The sequence below is a fragment of the Mus musculus genome, chromosome 9 (genome assembly GCF_000001635.26).
Source record: "Mus musculus strain C57BL/6J chromosome 9, GRCm38.p6 C57BL/6J".
Classification (NCBI taxonomy): domain Eukaryota; kingdom Metazoa; phylum Chordata; class Mammalia; order Rodentia; family Muridae; genus Mus; species Mus musculus.
This window is the reverse complement of record NC_000075.6, coordinates 69,521,963-69,538,166: the sequence shown is the minus strand read 5'-3', so window position 1 is coordinate 69,538,166 and position 16,204 is coordinate 69,521,963. Positions and strand designations below refer to the sequence as shown.

At 43.6% G+C, this 16,204-nt stretch overlaps 1 non-coding gene across 1 annotated transcript; it reads left to right on the top strand.

Annotated features, from left to right (window-relative positions):
• The first annotated feature begins 15,836 nt into the window (after positions 1 to 15,836).
• On the top strand, positions 15,837 to 15,983 carry LOC115487286. Its single transcript, XR_003948476.1, has one exon. It is a non-coding gene; the product is annotated as a small nucleolar RNA SNORA48 (small nucleolar RNA).
• The last annotated feature ends 221 nt before the right edge of the window (positions 15,984 to 16,204 follow it).

Here is a 16,204-nt window from a genome sequence, read left to right as displayed (position 1 = left end):
GAATAAATTTGCCTATGCTAATATTTTAACTTTTCATAATAAAAGATAAAGTGAGCTAAGTTGCAAACAGAAGATAACAAATTAGGGGGGGGGGAACTTTCAAAAACAAAGCTGGCAGGCTTAAAGTAATGCCATAGTTTTCTTTAAAATGCCCTCAAGCCAACAAGAAAGGAAAATATCAGCTCATAGATGATAACAGAATGATAAAGAAGAAAAATAATATTTAAATGCAGTACTTTTAAAAATGCACATTTGGGGACTGGGGAGGTGTCTTAGTGGTTAGTGAGTTTTCCATGCAAATGTGAGGACCTGGGGTTTGGATTCCCAGAACCCACATAAGTGCCAGGTGAGTGTGGGGGCCTGCCTGTAATCCTAGCCTCAGAAGGCAAAAGCCGAGGATCCCCTAAGCAGGCTAGCTAGCAAGACTAGGCGTATGGATGAGCTCTGGGTTTGATTGAGAGATCCTGCCTCAATAAATCACGTGGAAGAGCACCAAAGATTATTCTCAACATTGACCTTGGGCCTCTGCATGCACAGACACTCATATGTGTTCCAGAACACATGCAAAAATATGAGTACACATATGAACATGGCACACACACATGAAAAGTGAAAAAAAAGCAATTAAAGATTACAAAAATCTTTACAAAAAGCAAATCGATAACAAAAATGCTTAACAATATCACATATGAACATGGAACGGTACTAATGGGAATGTGGGTTGTTTTTATTCAAATGTACTTTGGAGAGCACTAATATAAAATTGGAGCCATGTATACTGCAAAGTTCAACTGCCTCTAGGTATGTTTTGACTGTGAGAAGAGATCTATTTTTTGGTAGCAGCTGACTTAACAGAAACAATCTTAAAATTCATTAATGAAAGGATTGCTTAAAAATTATTGATATGATAAAATGTGACATAGTGGTGCAAATATTCAGCCATCCATTTACAAATCACCTTGGACAAATCTTAAAAACTAAATATTGATTTGGAAAAATAATGAGTTTGGTTGTTTTAAAATGAGGTTCAAATACAAAATGATGCATACGCTCAGAGGCACATAAATATGTAGTTAAAAGTATAAAGTAATGCGTGCATCGACAAAAACATACCCAGAATAGAATTTGATTTTGAGAGGAAAAAAAGTTGAGATCGGGAGCTTGGGAGATGGCTCAGTGGTTAAGAGCACTTACTGCTCTTACAGAGGACCAGGACTTGGTTCCCAGCATCTATGTCTCGTGGCTCACAACTTTCTATAACTCCAGCTCCAGGAGATCCAATGCCTTCTTCCTAGCTTATGGGCACTGCACTCGCATGACCATACCCACACATGTACACACAAGATTTTCAATTAAAAATTAAATCTCTAAAAAAAAAATTGAGACTCATCTTAACTGCAAATGTAACATCCTATCAAGGAGAAACTAAAAATGGCACAAGGCTTTCTGTTTTACATGTTGGAACGTTTCTTTTGATGAGGTTTGGCAGAGTACCCCAGATTGACCATATCCTTTGGGCTCCCAAGCACTGTGACTGCATGCACGCTCCCCCACACCCGACACCACATTAGGTAATGATTTTAGTCTTAATTTCTGAGCCATCTCTTTAGCCCAGTGCTACGGTTATTTTTAATACAATAAAATGAGTGTCTTAGTTCGGGTTCCTACTGATGTGATCAAACACCATGACCAAAAGGAATATGGAGAGAAGAGAGTTTATTTCACCTTACAGTTCCACATCACAGTCCATCATCAAAGGGAGACATGGCTGCAACCTGGGGGCAAGAACTGATGAAGAATCCATAGAGGGGTGCTTGTTCCCCATGGCTTGTTCAGCCTGCTTTCTTATAGCACTCATGACCAACAACCCAGGGATGACAGGATCCACAGTGGACTAGGCCCTCCCACATTAATTGTCAATCAAACACCACAGTCTTGTCCAAAGTCAAATCTGGTTGGTGCATTTTCTCAGTTAGAGTTACCTCTTCTCGGATGGCTCTAGTTTATGTCAAGTTGACCAAAGCAAGTCCCCACGGGGAGGATATCAATACACGTACCAAGTATGCTTCTTCGGTGACCCACCTTGCCCCTGGTGATTCATCTACTGATTCTGGTCCACAGGAGCAAATGGAGCAGAAACTAGGGACATGGGTGGTGGTGGTTCCGAAACCCCGTAAGTACATACAGTAATAACAACACACCAGGACCAGATATGGGGAAACAGACGTGTACCCAAGTGTGCACATGCACACACACACACACAGAGAGAGAGAGAGAGAGAGAGAGAGAGAGAGAGAGAGGCACACATGGGGAAAAGGAGAGGGAAAGGAGAAGAGGGGGAGAATTGGAGAAAGAGAGAGAGAGAGATGTTGGTTTTCAGCTTGCATTTTTCTTTTTATTCAGCCCAGAACCCCAGTCCATTGGGTGGTACCACCCACACTCGTGATGGGTATTTAAGCTTCTATTAACCTAATCTAGAAGCTCCCTCTCACACTTGCCCAGAAATTTTTTTATAGTGTCTCTAGCTCTGATGAGCTTGACAATCAATAATAACCACTACAGAGTGCTCCACAGTTTTGAAAGTCATGACTAGAAATAAGCACACTTACCCTCTTACTTTTCACTGGCCAGAATCTTGCTACTTGAGTGTATTTTGCAAGGCATTGTGAAAGAAGCAAGTACCTAGGCAGGAAACCGTATGCCAGGATGAACTCTGCACCTCAGTTTATTAGGGAGAGTGGGAAGAATGGGTGGAGCTGGACACCAGCTGCTTCTGCTGCAGGGTAGGTCAGATGAGCAGTTCTCACTGTGGGTCATGACCCCTTTGGCAAACCTCTCTCTCTAAAAATATTTACATTATGATTCATAACGATAACAAAATTACAGTTATAAAGTAGCAATGAAAATAATTTGGGGGGTCACCACAACATGAGGAACTGTATTAAAAGGGTGCAGCATTAGGAAGGCTGAGAACCATTGGGTTAGACGCATCCAGAACAATTGTGGACAGGGAGCCAGCCTTGAGCTTGCTGTCCAGGCCTACACAGCACTACTTGCTTCTCTTCTCTGGGCTCCCTGAGTGCCAAACTTAGCTGACCTCCCTTCTGCAAGCACCTTCCCAGATCCAGACATTTGGTGAGACTCAAGGCATCAAAGACACTGAAACTATGGCAGATGCGGTTTCATTTATGCATCAGCATGAGATTGTGAGCCAGCCAAGGCAGTCTGTGAGACTGTGTCATCTTTCCATGCTTCACAGAGTAGATGTCCCTGGGATGAGGCCGTGAGACACAACAGTGAGCTCACAGGGACAAGACGACTCTGATCAAAAGCAAAGACTTTTTAAAAATGGCTGACATAACATTTTCTTGAAAACGAGGCTTAATGAGGCTATGAATTAACAAGATGGCGAGCCACAGAGAAAACAGGACAAGCATGAAAAGGAAGGGATCAGAGGAGCCTTTCGCTCATGCAGAGCAATTGGGCAAGGTCAGTCAAACTTTGTCCTGACTCCAGGGAGGGGGCCACTACCAAAGTTTGAACAAGCAGAGATCTTGGACTTTCTAGATCATTCTAAGGGCTGAGGATGATTCTTGATGGGTAAAGAGCTTACCTAACACATAAAGCTATCCATCCACAGTATCACATGAAACTGGACATGGTGGTACACAGCTTTAATCCCATAATTCAAGAGAAGTGACTAACAAACTCTACATTGGATTTAGAGTCCTAAAGCCCAAGAAACAGGGTTTCCCATTCTTCGTTATAGACACCATTTCAGTTCTCAGCTTCCGGCCTGAACAGAGAGTCTATAAGAGGTCAGTATGCCTTTCTGCTTCTTCAGCTTATTGTGGCTGGCTTGCCACCCCATGACAGGCAGGAATGGAGTCCCCAGCCTGGGATCCCTCAGGAGTTAGCCATTCTGTGATTATACAGTATTGGTGACACCACAACACTGGGAAAGCAAATCTAGTTGAACCTTGTTTGGATAGAGCAAGGTCAGTCTAGAGGGAAGACCTCTGGGGCAAGTACGAGCTCTGTGCCTGGCCCTGTCATGTTAGCAGCTCTGTGAGACAAGATGAAGTTAGACAAGGCATCTTTAACCAATTTCCTGATGGCATGAGTTCATAAGGGTCAGAAAGAACTGAATATATTAAAATTAACAAGATAAACTATAACAAGGGAAGCCTCAAAGGCCTGTCAAACAGAATTGCTCAAGTCGATGAAGGCAAAAGTCAACTCAGATTGTATGTGTATGTGTGTGTGTGTGTGTGTGTGTGTGCGCGCGCGCATGTGTGTGTATGCATGTATATGTGTGTGTGCATATGTGTGTGTGTGTATGCATGTATATGTGTGTGTGTGTGTGTTTTGTGTGAGGTTTGCAGATTGTATGCTCAGGAGTACACAGAGAAACAGACATGTTCCTCTATGACTACTGTTTGGCTTACAGCCTTGAGACAGGGTCTCCCTGAACCAGAAATTCACCCCTTGGGCTCAGCTGACTGGACAGTGAGAGATTGGGATCTGACTGTCTCTACTTCCCCCACCCCCAATGCTGGAGTTACAGGCACATTCAGCCATACCTGGCCTTTTAACGTGGACACCAGCAAATTGATCTGAGGCCCTCACACCCACAGAGCAAATGCCCTTTTCAAACACTGAGCCATCTCCCCAGACCCCTAGACATAATTCTTTTTTTTTTTTTTTGGCTATAAATTTTTTTTCTTTCCATTTTTTATTAGGTATTTAGCTCATTTACATTTCCAATGCTATACCAAAAGTCCCCCATACCCACCCACCCCCACTCCCCTACCCGCCCACTCCCCCTTTTTGGCCCTGGCGTTCCCCTGTTCTGGGGCATAAAAAGTTTGTGTGTCCAATGGGCCTCTCTTTCCAGTGATGGCCGACTAGGCCATCTTTTGATACATATGCAGCTAGAGTCAAGAGCTCCGGGGTACTGGTTAGTTCATAATGTTGATCCACCTATAGGGGTGCAGATCCCTTTAGCTCCTTGGGTACTTTCTCTAGCTCCTCCATTGGGAGCCCTGTGATCCATCCATTAGCTGACTGTGGGCATCCACTTCTGTGTTTGCTAGGCCCCGGCATAGTCTCACAAGAGACAGCTACATCTGGGTCCTTTCGATAAAATCTTGCTAGTGTATGCAATGGTGTCAGCGTTTGGATGCTGATTATGGGGTGGATCCCTGGATAAGGCAGTCTCTACATGGTCCATCCTTTCATCTCAGCTCCAAACTTTGTCTCTGTAACTCCTTCCAAGGGTGTTTTGTTCCCACTTCTAAGGAGGGGCATAGTGTCCACTAGACATAATTCTTAACCAAAGACCCTGGAATGCTTGATTCTGAGCATGAAGAATCAGGATGTGCTAATGTCCCCTTAGCAAAACACACCCAAATCCATTTTCCATGGGGCTGGTTACCAACTTGAATAAAACAAGTAATCTAATCCTCTCCTAGTTACTCCTCTGTCCTACAGCAAGACAAGAAACTCACTGACTGGGTCATTCCCCAGCCTCAGAAAATAGTTGCCATTTTACTAGCTGATCATGACAATTGGGTACTTTAGAGAATGTGGCCAGAATAGAGCGTAATGAATCCTACCAACCCTCAAGCAGTCCCCCCCCATCCCATTTCCTTAGACTCTACAATTTAATTTTTCTGTTAATGAAGAATCTAAATAAAATGAGCTACAACACCTGGATTTGGGGTTTCAAATATCTACTGCCTTTCCTTGCTGTTTTTCAAACTCCTTTGTTGAAAATTTTTTTCTTTACTTAAACTTGTATGGAAGTGGGATCTGTGTGTCTGAGCAGACAGGCATCAGGGGGAGCTGGTGGGTGCTATGTGAGGACTGGGAGAACTTTCTACAAAAGCATATCAGTAGTGAGATGGAGCAGAAACTCTGCAAAGAACCCCATGATAGGTTGAAGTTCAAACATTGTGCAGAAGATGTCATGTTTTAAAAGAAACATCTCCTAGGGCTGGAGATTTGGCTCAGTTGACAGACTGCTTGCCTGGCATCCAGGACGCTCTGGACCCCAGCACCACTTAAATCTGCCATAGTGGTACCCACTTGTAATCCTCACACCAGGGAGGAGGAAGCAGGAGGATCAGAAGTTCAAGGTCAGACTAGAGTGATGGTTCTTGCTGTGCAGGCCTGACAGGCTGAGTTTGGGTCTCCAGGATCCAGATAGAAACCATGAACCCACATAAAAACATAAGCAGCAGAGTGCACATCTGTAACCCCAGAATGCCCACTGGGGAGATGGGAACAGAAGAACCAGGAAACTCATGAGCTTAAGGTATACAGTAATGAATAAGAGAGAGACTCTGTCTCCAACACAGTGGAAGGGGAGAACCAATGTCTAAGGCTGTCCTCTGATCTTTACACACACACACACACACACACACACACACACACACACACACAAAACAGAACCTTGATCTTCAATAAAAAGTTTGAGACCAGCCTAGGCTACATGAGCCCCAGTCTCAGAAAGAAAGAGAGCAGGGTGTGGGGCGATGAAGGAAAGAAGGAAAGAGGGAAAAGAATACATTTAAAATACCCTAGCACATAGGTATTCTGGAATTTTGTTCTATTTGACTAAGTGGTTTGAACACTAAGAGTTTATCTCAGTACATCCCCCATCCCATAGGCAAAAGAGATGGGGACTACTGACCCCAATCATCATTTGCCAGCTTTAAAATTTGTTCTTTCTTTTTTTGTGCATATGCCCCGTGCTCTTCCCATTCCTTCAGTACCAACAGCCCAGGATGTGAGATGCTGCAGAGCTCATGTGGAGCTCCCAACCACTCTCAGCCTTGTATTGAGCATCTAGTGTTATTGCAGGTTCCATGTTTCTTGCCTATGGTTTCCAGTCTCCAACTGCATGTAGATGGAAGATCAAGTTCAGGTCAAAAGCAAGAGAGAAATGTGGCTTCCTTTTGCACAGATGCTGGCAGAACCACCTGAAGGATGACCTTGGACAATCTTCATCCCAGTTCCCTGGGAGCAAATGTGCATTTATAGCAAAGAAATGGATAAGACTTTATCATTTTGCAACACAAGCCATCACAAGCGACAAGCTGGCTGCTCAAGAGGCAACCCACATTTCACCACTTCAACAGATAGGTCCAAATGTGGCCTGTTTCCCCCAGCATTTAATAGGAAAATCGAAATGAATCATGCACAGAAACTCTTAGTTTCAGTGTTGTCTATCAGAGAAATCACATCCCACTAACACCTTCATATTAAGGAAGGAAACTTGAAGGGAAAAAGAGAGAATTAGATGCAATCCTTAGGGAAGATGGGGATCTCACTTTCCTGATGCAAACCAAATATCTGCTCTCAAGGAACACTTCCCTCTAGCCAAGAAAGCAGAAGATTAAACTGGGATTCTAAATACATTTTCTTAGCTAGAATCCTGATCTATTCCTGGAAGGTCTGTCTAGCTTCCTGTCTGTCTGTCTGTCTACAGAGCTAGGTATATATTTCTACCTCAAATGAATAAAATATCCCCACTTATAAATGTCTTGGGCTCCAACCCAGGTTTTTAACCAAACCTGTGGCAAACAGCTGAGGAAAAACACAAACCAGCACAAATCCAAGAACTCCTCCTGGTGGCTTGCTCAGGCTTCTCACCTAAACTTCTTGGGTGAAAATCTTCAAAGCTCTGGTTCTGATGTCTGACTTAGATGCCCCAGGAACATGGGTTGTTCACAAAGGTTTCTCCCTCAAATGTGTGATGGTCTTTTAGGACTCCTGCCCTTCCTTTGGGAGGGATGCCTTCAAGATACTTAAATATGATGTGTGTGTGTATGTGTGTGTGTGTGTGTGTGTGTGTGTGTGTGTGTATTTGCACCCCAGTTAACAGCAACCTCAAGATGGGTAGAAGGATTAGGAGCCGAGGGAAATAGAAAGCTAGGGGCTAAAGAGATGACTCAAGTCAGTAAAATGCTCAGTGCCAAAGCAGAGTTCAGGTCCAGAGGTCAGATCCCCAGAACCCATGTTAAATACAAAAGTAAGGCTTGGTGTGGCACGCACTTCTAACCCCAGAACTGGGGAAATGGAAACAGACAGAATGTCTAGACCTCTGGAGCTGGCTAGCCAACCAGCCTAGACTACTTTGATGAGTCCAGGACATTTTAAAATCCCATCTCCAAAAAAATGAAGAACAGTTTGTTCTGAAGATGTGGGAACTTAGAATTAGAAAGAGAGTCAGAATGTCAACAATGTAAACTTCTGTTTAGGATAAAACACAGCCCCACCCTGCAGATTGAGCTGCTTAGGTTATTCCCTCAACGTTCTGCTCCTTCATGCCCCTACCACTTAAAGTTCGAGCAGTCTAACCCCATACCACTGTAACACAAAGTTACGGACAGAGCCACAAGAAATAAGACTCCATCAAAGACCCTTGTGATATTTTTCCACTGTCATCTAACTAGAATGTTCTTAAATACAAATGCACACATTTGCCTGCCTAAAGCATGATGTCTCTTTTCTCCCTCTTTCCTGGGTATTTTTTCTTCACTTAACAAGATATGCTGAAGTTCAAGTGGGATTTTTGGTGACATTTTGTGGGCACTGGGAGGGGAGGGGCTTGCTTGCACATGTGGACACCAGAGGTCAACGTAAGGTGTCATTCCTCAGGTGCTATCTACCTTGTTCCTTTGAGATAGGCTCTCTCACTGAAATCTGAAGCTTTTGGGTTTGGTTAGCCTGCTTGGTTGACAAGCCTCAGGGCATCCTCCTCCTACCTCCTCCTCCTCCTCCCCCTCCTCCTCTTTCTTCTCTTCCTCATCTTCCTCCTTCTTCTTCCTCCCTCTCTCTCCCTCTTCCTCTTCCTCTTTCTCACTTCCTTTCTTTCTCTCTCTCTGTGCCTTCCCAGGCTGAGCTTACAAGTGCCACCACATCTGGCTTTTTACATGGATGTTAGGGATCAAACTGAAGTCCCCATACATTGTGACAAGAACTTTCTCAAATGAGCTGCAACCCCCACTCCCTTATGGGCATAGCCTATAAAACAGGTTGTGAGGATATTGGCTGCTGGAAGAGTTGTAAGATATGGGGCAGCTAAGATGGGGGACAGTGGTCTTAGGTGTAAGCTAAGCCTTCGACTAGCATACAGTGGAACTATCAGTTCTCTTAGCATTGAGAGGCCTGGCTCAGTCATTTAGAGACTCTTCAAATTTAATCCCTTTTGTAACTTTGCAGGAAACCCAACACTGGGAAATAACAAGCTCATTGCATTTGATAACTTGATGTGGGTTATAAGCAACCATAGTTCTAGCTATTGCTACCTCTGTCCTTGCTTCTAAGTGAACACTGACCTACCCAAAGTTGTTAGATCCCACAAGAAGAAATCCAAACCCTCAATTTTTTAAAGAGCTTCAAATATAATAATATAGTCCCTGTCACCAAGGAAGCTCTTGTTTATAGATCAGAAGAGAATATACTACAAAGTTAAGTCACAGAAAATCCATTCATTATCAATCTAGCCTATTTGACATTGGAAAAATGAAGTCAATCACCTTTGAGATGTTTGCTACTACCTCAATGGCTAGTCACTCATTAGTATTCCCTACAGTCTGTGAGTATGAGGTAGTGTGGGTCCCAAAGACACCAAGGGGTAGTGGAGAATAAGGAAAGCCTTGAGCCAGGTCAGCCAGGACCAGTTGAGCAGTAGTTCCTCTGTGTCTGATGAGGCAGAAGCATGAAGGACACCTTCGGAATTTGAACAAGATGGTTTCCTTTCTTCCTTTCATCCTTTCTTCCTTTCTTCCATTCTTCCTTGGCTGGCCTCAAACTCAGAGATCTGCCTGCTTCTGCCTCCCAAGGACTGGGATTAAAAGCTGAACAAGATGGTTTTCAAAACCTTTTAATCCAAGTCAACTATCACCTAGTCAACAACAACAACAAACAGCAACAACAACAAAAACAGCTTACTTGCCTCAGCTCCCCCTTTCTGCCAACCTTAGGGACAGCCCAAACTACAAATGAATAAAAAAACCCAGGAGTTTTTCACTTCAATTCTCAAGCAACTGGTCAGGCATATGAAACCAATAGTACAGAAAGTAACACTTTCAGAGTTCAATCCATAGGGCATGAGGTCACTTGAATATTTATATCACCAAATACTTATTGAGATCCACTCTTTTGTACTTAGAGTACAAAAAAAAAAAATCAGATAAATGTGTTTATTGCTCCCAAGGGATTTATTATATGTCTGTCTTTGTGTGTATGTGTGTGCACGAATACATCATATATATCAATTCATAGTTCATATAGATATATATTAGATGGAGGTGACTGCTGGAGATTGAACTGCAAGTTACAACCCCAGCCCACCTCTGGGAAACATCAATGTATACAGTTCACGCTGGTAGAAGCCACTCTAACCAGCACCAAGCATCAAGGCCAATCAGGTAACATCAATGCTATTCAGTGATTAACATAGCTGTGGCTGCAAAGGGTTCCATATGCAACTCACACTTGAATCCCCAGTTGTGCTCAGCACAGTGCCGTGGTCATGTATTTGCAGTCATTTAACCATCACCTTTCCAGGAGTGTCGAAAATCCTGATACATGATGGCTTCCAGTCCCCATGGTGTGAAGACTCCCATCATGGTCAACCTCAAGTAATCAAGATGCTGCCGCTGAAGGCCGCCTTGAGAAGAAGCTCACATCACCAGCTCTGAGGGAGCATAGAGGCCTCCAGCCCACTACTGGGGGCTCTCAGTATAAGGAGAAGCAAGAAGTCGTCTGTGAGCACAGCCAAACTTGGTGGGAAAGCAACAGCTTCAATGAAAACACTGTCAGGCTGCCCCAGATAATAGAGAACAGCATCACACTGGGAAAGTTTGTTGGGTTATACGGGAGCAGATGAGTGTGGTGGGGAGCGACAGCTATTACTGGTGGAGCCTGAGCTCAGAAGACTATCTGGTCAATGGTAGACTTCAACCTTAATTAGCAGAGTTTCCCACACCTTGATAAGCATGTTGTTTGTTTGTTTGTTTGTTTATGTGTGTGTTTGTTTGTTTTGGTGCTGGAGAGATAGCTTGGTAAGTAAAGAGCTTGCCATATGGTATGAGAAGCTGAGTTCAGACCCCCAGAACCCACATAAAAAAGCAGGATGTGGTATTACTGTGCATCTGTAAGCAGGTAGGATTCTTCAAGTTCAATGGCCATCCAGTCTAGCTGAATCTTTCAGCTACACACACACACACACACACACACACACACACACACACGCATGTCATGTGCCCCCTTTGTCAAAGGCTCTACTTTTTCAACAACAACAACAACAGTAACAACAGCCCTCTCTCACAACTTCATCAACTAAACTCCTTACTCCAAGAACATTAGTTTGCTTTGCAAGAAAAAGTTACTATTCCCTGGATGTCTCAGTGTTTGATCCACAACTTCAGGATGCCTGGTGCCTCTCCCTTCCCTGGCCCAGCTGCAACAGCCCATGACTCAGTTCTTTGAAGCTAGTGAGCTCTTCCACCTCTGACAAACAGACACACAAGGTGAAAAAAAAATAATTAAAAAAAAAACCCTCCTGCCCCTAACCAAATACAATAAACTGCACATCACTGTGTTCAGATCAGAAGCATTTAATGAATGCTATACATCTTATTTCAGCAGGTTTATTATTCTAGCACCAGGCAATATCCATCAGTGGATCACTCTACAAATTATTAAATCTCATCAAGGAAGCATCTATACTCTTGGTTTTTCTTGACAGAAATAAATTCACTGTTTAATATATGTGTGGAGACAAATTAATTCTTCTCCCTCTAGATGACTCCTGCCCTGGACATATATCATATAGAGATACTAAAATAGCACCGTATGTTATCAGTTATTAAAATCACTCTTTGTATGGATGGATATTCTATAGCCAGAGCCAAAGTGAGAGCAATGATGTAACTATCTTGTGAAGAGGGTTTACCAAGAGAAGAACTGGCCAGATAAGGGTAGGTGAGATGACTCAGCAGCTAAGGATGCTTGCCACCAAGCCTGAAAGCCTGAGCCATTCCCTGGACCAACATGATTGAAACAGAGAACAAACTACTGAATTTTATCCTCTGACTTCCACATGCATGTTGTGATGAGTGCATATACACAGAGATAGCGAGCGAGAGAGTGAGCAAGAGAGAGAGTGAGTGAGAGAGAAAGAGGGAGAGAGAGAGAGAGAGAGAGAGAGAGAGAGAGAGAGAGAGAGAGAGAGAATTATCTTTCAAAAAATGAACCAGATAATTTAGGAGGCCCAGTTTAAGAAAAACATAACCACAAATCCCACAAAAATTAGGTGTCCACAAGATGCTTATTCAAAAGAGATATGTGCAAGTAAAGAGCCCTGAAACTCAAGCTCTATGAACTTCACAACTCTGCTTCCCCTCCTGAAGACTGTCTAAGGAAGGAAGAGCTGTCTACCTGTGCTCTGGTACATAGGAAAGCCAGTTAGCCTTCACCTCGGCCCTTCTGAGAAAGGCACCAGTGCACAAACCTTGTCTGAAAACATGAGCAATGTCTACTCACTCCAGGTAGGGCACCGATGACTGGCTGAGGTCATAATTCCACACTTGTCTTGCCTGGCCAATGAGATTTTTGTACTTACTTAAAGGAACATGGAAACCCTAAAAACCAACACATAGCTGAGAAAGCTCAGCCTGGCATGATAACTTCCCCATAGCCACAGAGATGGAGTCCTTCGATAGCTTTTCACCCTCCATGTGCTCTATCACCTCCCCCAGCCATCGCACCCAGCTGGGAGGGCAGTGTGGGAGGAGTGCCTGTCCAATCTCAGGGGCAGGACCTCTCCGCCCACCACTGTGGTTAAGGAAGAGCAACTGTCAACAGGTTCCATCTTGACTCTTCTGCAGGTGATCATGTCCCCTCTGATAAAGATGGCGATGCTGTGCTCTGTCCCACAGCAGGCATTGTTTTCTAGCTTCATTTTCCAGTTAAAAAGATGTGGTCCAAGACAGGGTGACAGAGGGGATCAGGGTTACAAAGCCGCAGCAGGCAGATCTAGGCAGCAGCCAAAGCTGCCTCCTACGACACGCAGACCTCTTGTGTTGCTTCTAGCTCTTCTCAACAATAGTTTTCATTCCATCCTAAACTTCATCAGAAGAGGCACAGATGTGAGAGTGTCGTTGTTTTTTTGTTGGTTTGTTTTTTTTTTTTTAACTTTTAAACGAATACAGATTTGAACCCTGAGGTTAAGCGGTGGCGGACACGCTATCGTTACTACTTAGGTTTTCAAACTCAATCCTCCCAAACTAAATGAACTACTTCATCAGCTTCGGCCAAATGGGTTTCGAGTGGCTGAAGGGGATAGCACTGGCCATGGGGTTCTCGAAATCGCTAAGTTGGGATCATTTCCAATGTCAAACTGGTACTTAACAGGCAAGAGCTAAGAATCTGACTTGATTTATTTCGGAGTACAAGCCTTCCCCAGCTAAGGTATTATTCTATAATTCCTCACATTACCAAGAAGTGTCATCAAACAGAAAATAAAGATATTTTTCACATCCTTAAGTAATTCAAAAAAAATTGGGGATGATCCTTCTAATGTGGAAGGCTCAGAATAAAGTTGCTCACTTTCAATGCGAGTGTTAACTTCCTTAAGCCATGGGGCCTTAAGTATGGTGAAGTGGGTAATTTGTCAGATGGACCCTCAGAGGTAGAAAGAGTGAAGGCACCCTACAGACGCCCCAAAAATCACTCAAAACTTTAAAGCCTCAAAGAATGGTACAAGCTAATGAATTAAGCTACTTAAAGAGCGTCGGCCAAATACACCATCCTTTGTGTACAGCGCACATTAGGCTCGTGATGAGCACCCAGTGTGGCTACAGCAGCAGAACTGCTATATTGCAACAAAGAGAAAACTTCAAGATTGGCTTGTCCACTGAACATCTGGATACTCAAAGCAATCGAGGAACATCTCATTTGTTTAACAGTTAAGAGCCATTTCTTGGGGTCTAGTGAGAAATGGCAAGATGGCTCAGTGGTAAAGGCACTTGCTCTGTGTGATGTTTAGGGCTACCCTCCCAGCCAAACAGCTGCCATCTTCATAAGTTCAGCTGTGCCAGCTTGCAAACGATCATCACCAATGGACTTGTTGAGTGTTGACCTTCCATCAATATTCAGCCACTCCTCCCAACCAGCTGTAGGCAATTCTTCCATAGTTGCACATGGCCTCTGGGCCCTGAGAAGGGCAGATATTAAAAGTAACAGAACATCTGAATGCTTGTGTTGGCTCAGACTTACTCTTCTCATTTCTAGTAAGTTTTCCATCTGCCTCCTCAACTTAGAGAAATGGAGGGTACCCCTCATAAATAAATATAAAGCATAAAACATCAAAAGATTTCTCTGGGCTCAACAACTAAATGCAACGTGTGCAGAGTTGCAAGTTTGACCACTAGAAAAAAAAATATATAAGTATCTCATAAGATGTTATTTAGTTGTAATCAATGTTAAGTGCCTTAACTTCCATTAAAAAAATTATAGCTTATCCCACTGAAATAAATACAACATGAATAGCTAATGTAATCATACCTGCAGAAGGTCACTGTCAATTAAACATCATGGCTATGGGACCTATACAAATAAGAAAAATCCCCCATTCACACCCCTGCATGGATATTACTTTCTCTTATACAGACTGTGCCCAAACAAATACGCTAGGGGCCAAGGAGATGATTCACGCAGTAAAGTGCCACTGTGCAAGCATGAAGTCCTGAGCAGGAACACAGCTCTACATAAACGCAGAGTGTCAGCAGGTCATGCCTGTACTCCCAGCACTAGGGAGGCATCCTAGGGCTTGCTGACCACCGAGTCTGGTGCAACTATCAAGATCCAGGGTTTAATAATGCCTTGTCTCACTTGATAGTATGTGGTGTTTAGGACCACCATTTCTTGTCAATGCTATCTATGACTTACTTATAAGAACTGTGCAGATGTTTGCTCATGGTAAGCACACTACCGTGTGTGACTATCATTATGTCACAGGTGTTACTTACCTTTGGTTTTCGTCATTATTCACTCACCCGCACGATGCTTTGATACTTCATTAGCATGCCCTAGAGATGAGCCACTTGAATGTATTACTTGTGCATAACTACCTTTCTTTGTTCTTCTCATGTTCATCGTTCATTTAAAACTATCTTTGACACTCAAAAAAAAAAGCCTTGTCTCAAGAAGAATAAGGCGGAGAGCTGGGGAAGTGGCTCGTGTGAAAACGCTTGCCACACACAGATAAGGACCAAGAGTTTGGATCTCCAGAACCCAGGAAATGCTGGGTGAGTGTGGTGGCTTGCCTTCAGTCTCAGCCTTGGGAGGCATAGACAGGGATGCCTGTAGCAGGCTGACTAGTGAGACTAGCTGTATCAGCAAGCTATGGGTTTGATTGACAGACTCTGTCTTAAAGAATAAGGCAGAAGAACTGAAGATTGTCAACCTCAATCTTGGGCCCCTATATGCACATTCATATGCATATGTATGTGTATGTGTATGTGTATGTGTATGTGTATATGTATATGTATGCATACACACACACACAGAACATACACATAAAAAGAAAGAAAATATATCAGGAGACTGATTGTGGAAGACACCTGGCATTGAGCTCTGACCTCCATTGCACTCAGGCACATACATATATACAAACATGTGCACACACACACACACACACACACACACGCTCTTGAACCTGCTTGAGTCAAAAGACCATAGCAGTGAAGGAGTTCAAGCCTTGATACATGAGGACTGTATCAAGTTATTTGGAACACATAGCTTAAAATAATAGGAAATTTCCCTGGCAATGGGCAAAGAGGCACCTTGGTGGTGGTGGTGGTGTTCCTCTATCAGTCAGGGGCAGAACAGATGGCAGTCCTTTGTTCATCCTAGCTTGATGCCTGGCTTGGTAACTGATGCTGTTTTATGCCCAGGACTCATAAAAATCAAATCAAACCCAGGCAGTGTTGAAGGAGTAAGACAGAGACCTGGGGGCTGCCATGTCATCATAGACCTGCCCTCCAGCGCACAGCACAGGCAGGCCATAGACACCTGCTTGCCAGCAGCCACACAGTGTGAACAGAGGATATCACCCAGGGGCCTGCTTGGTGTGTGGCCAGCCTGTAGCAGGAGCCACCACAATGTCTGAGTATGTGGTGGAACA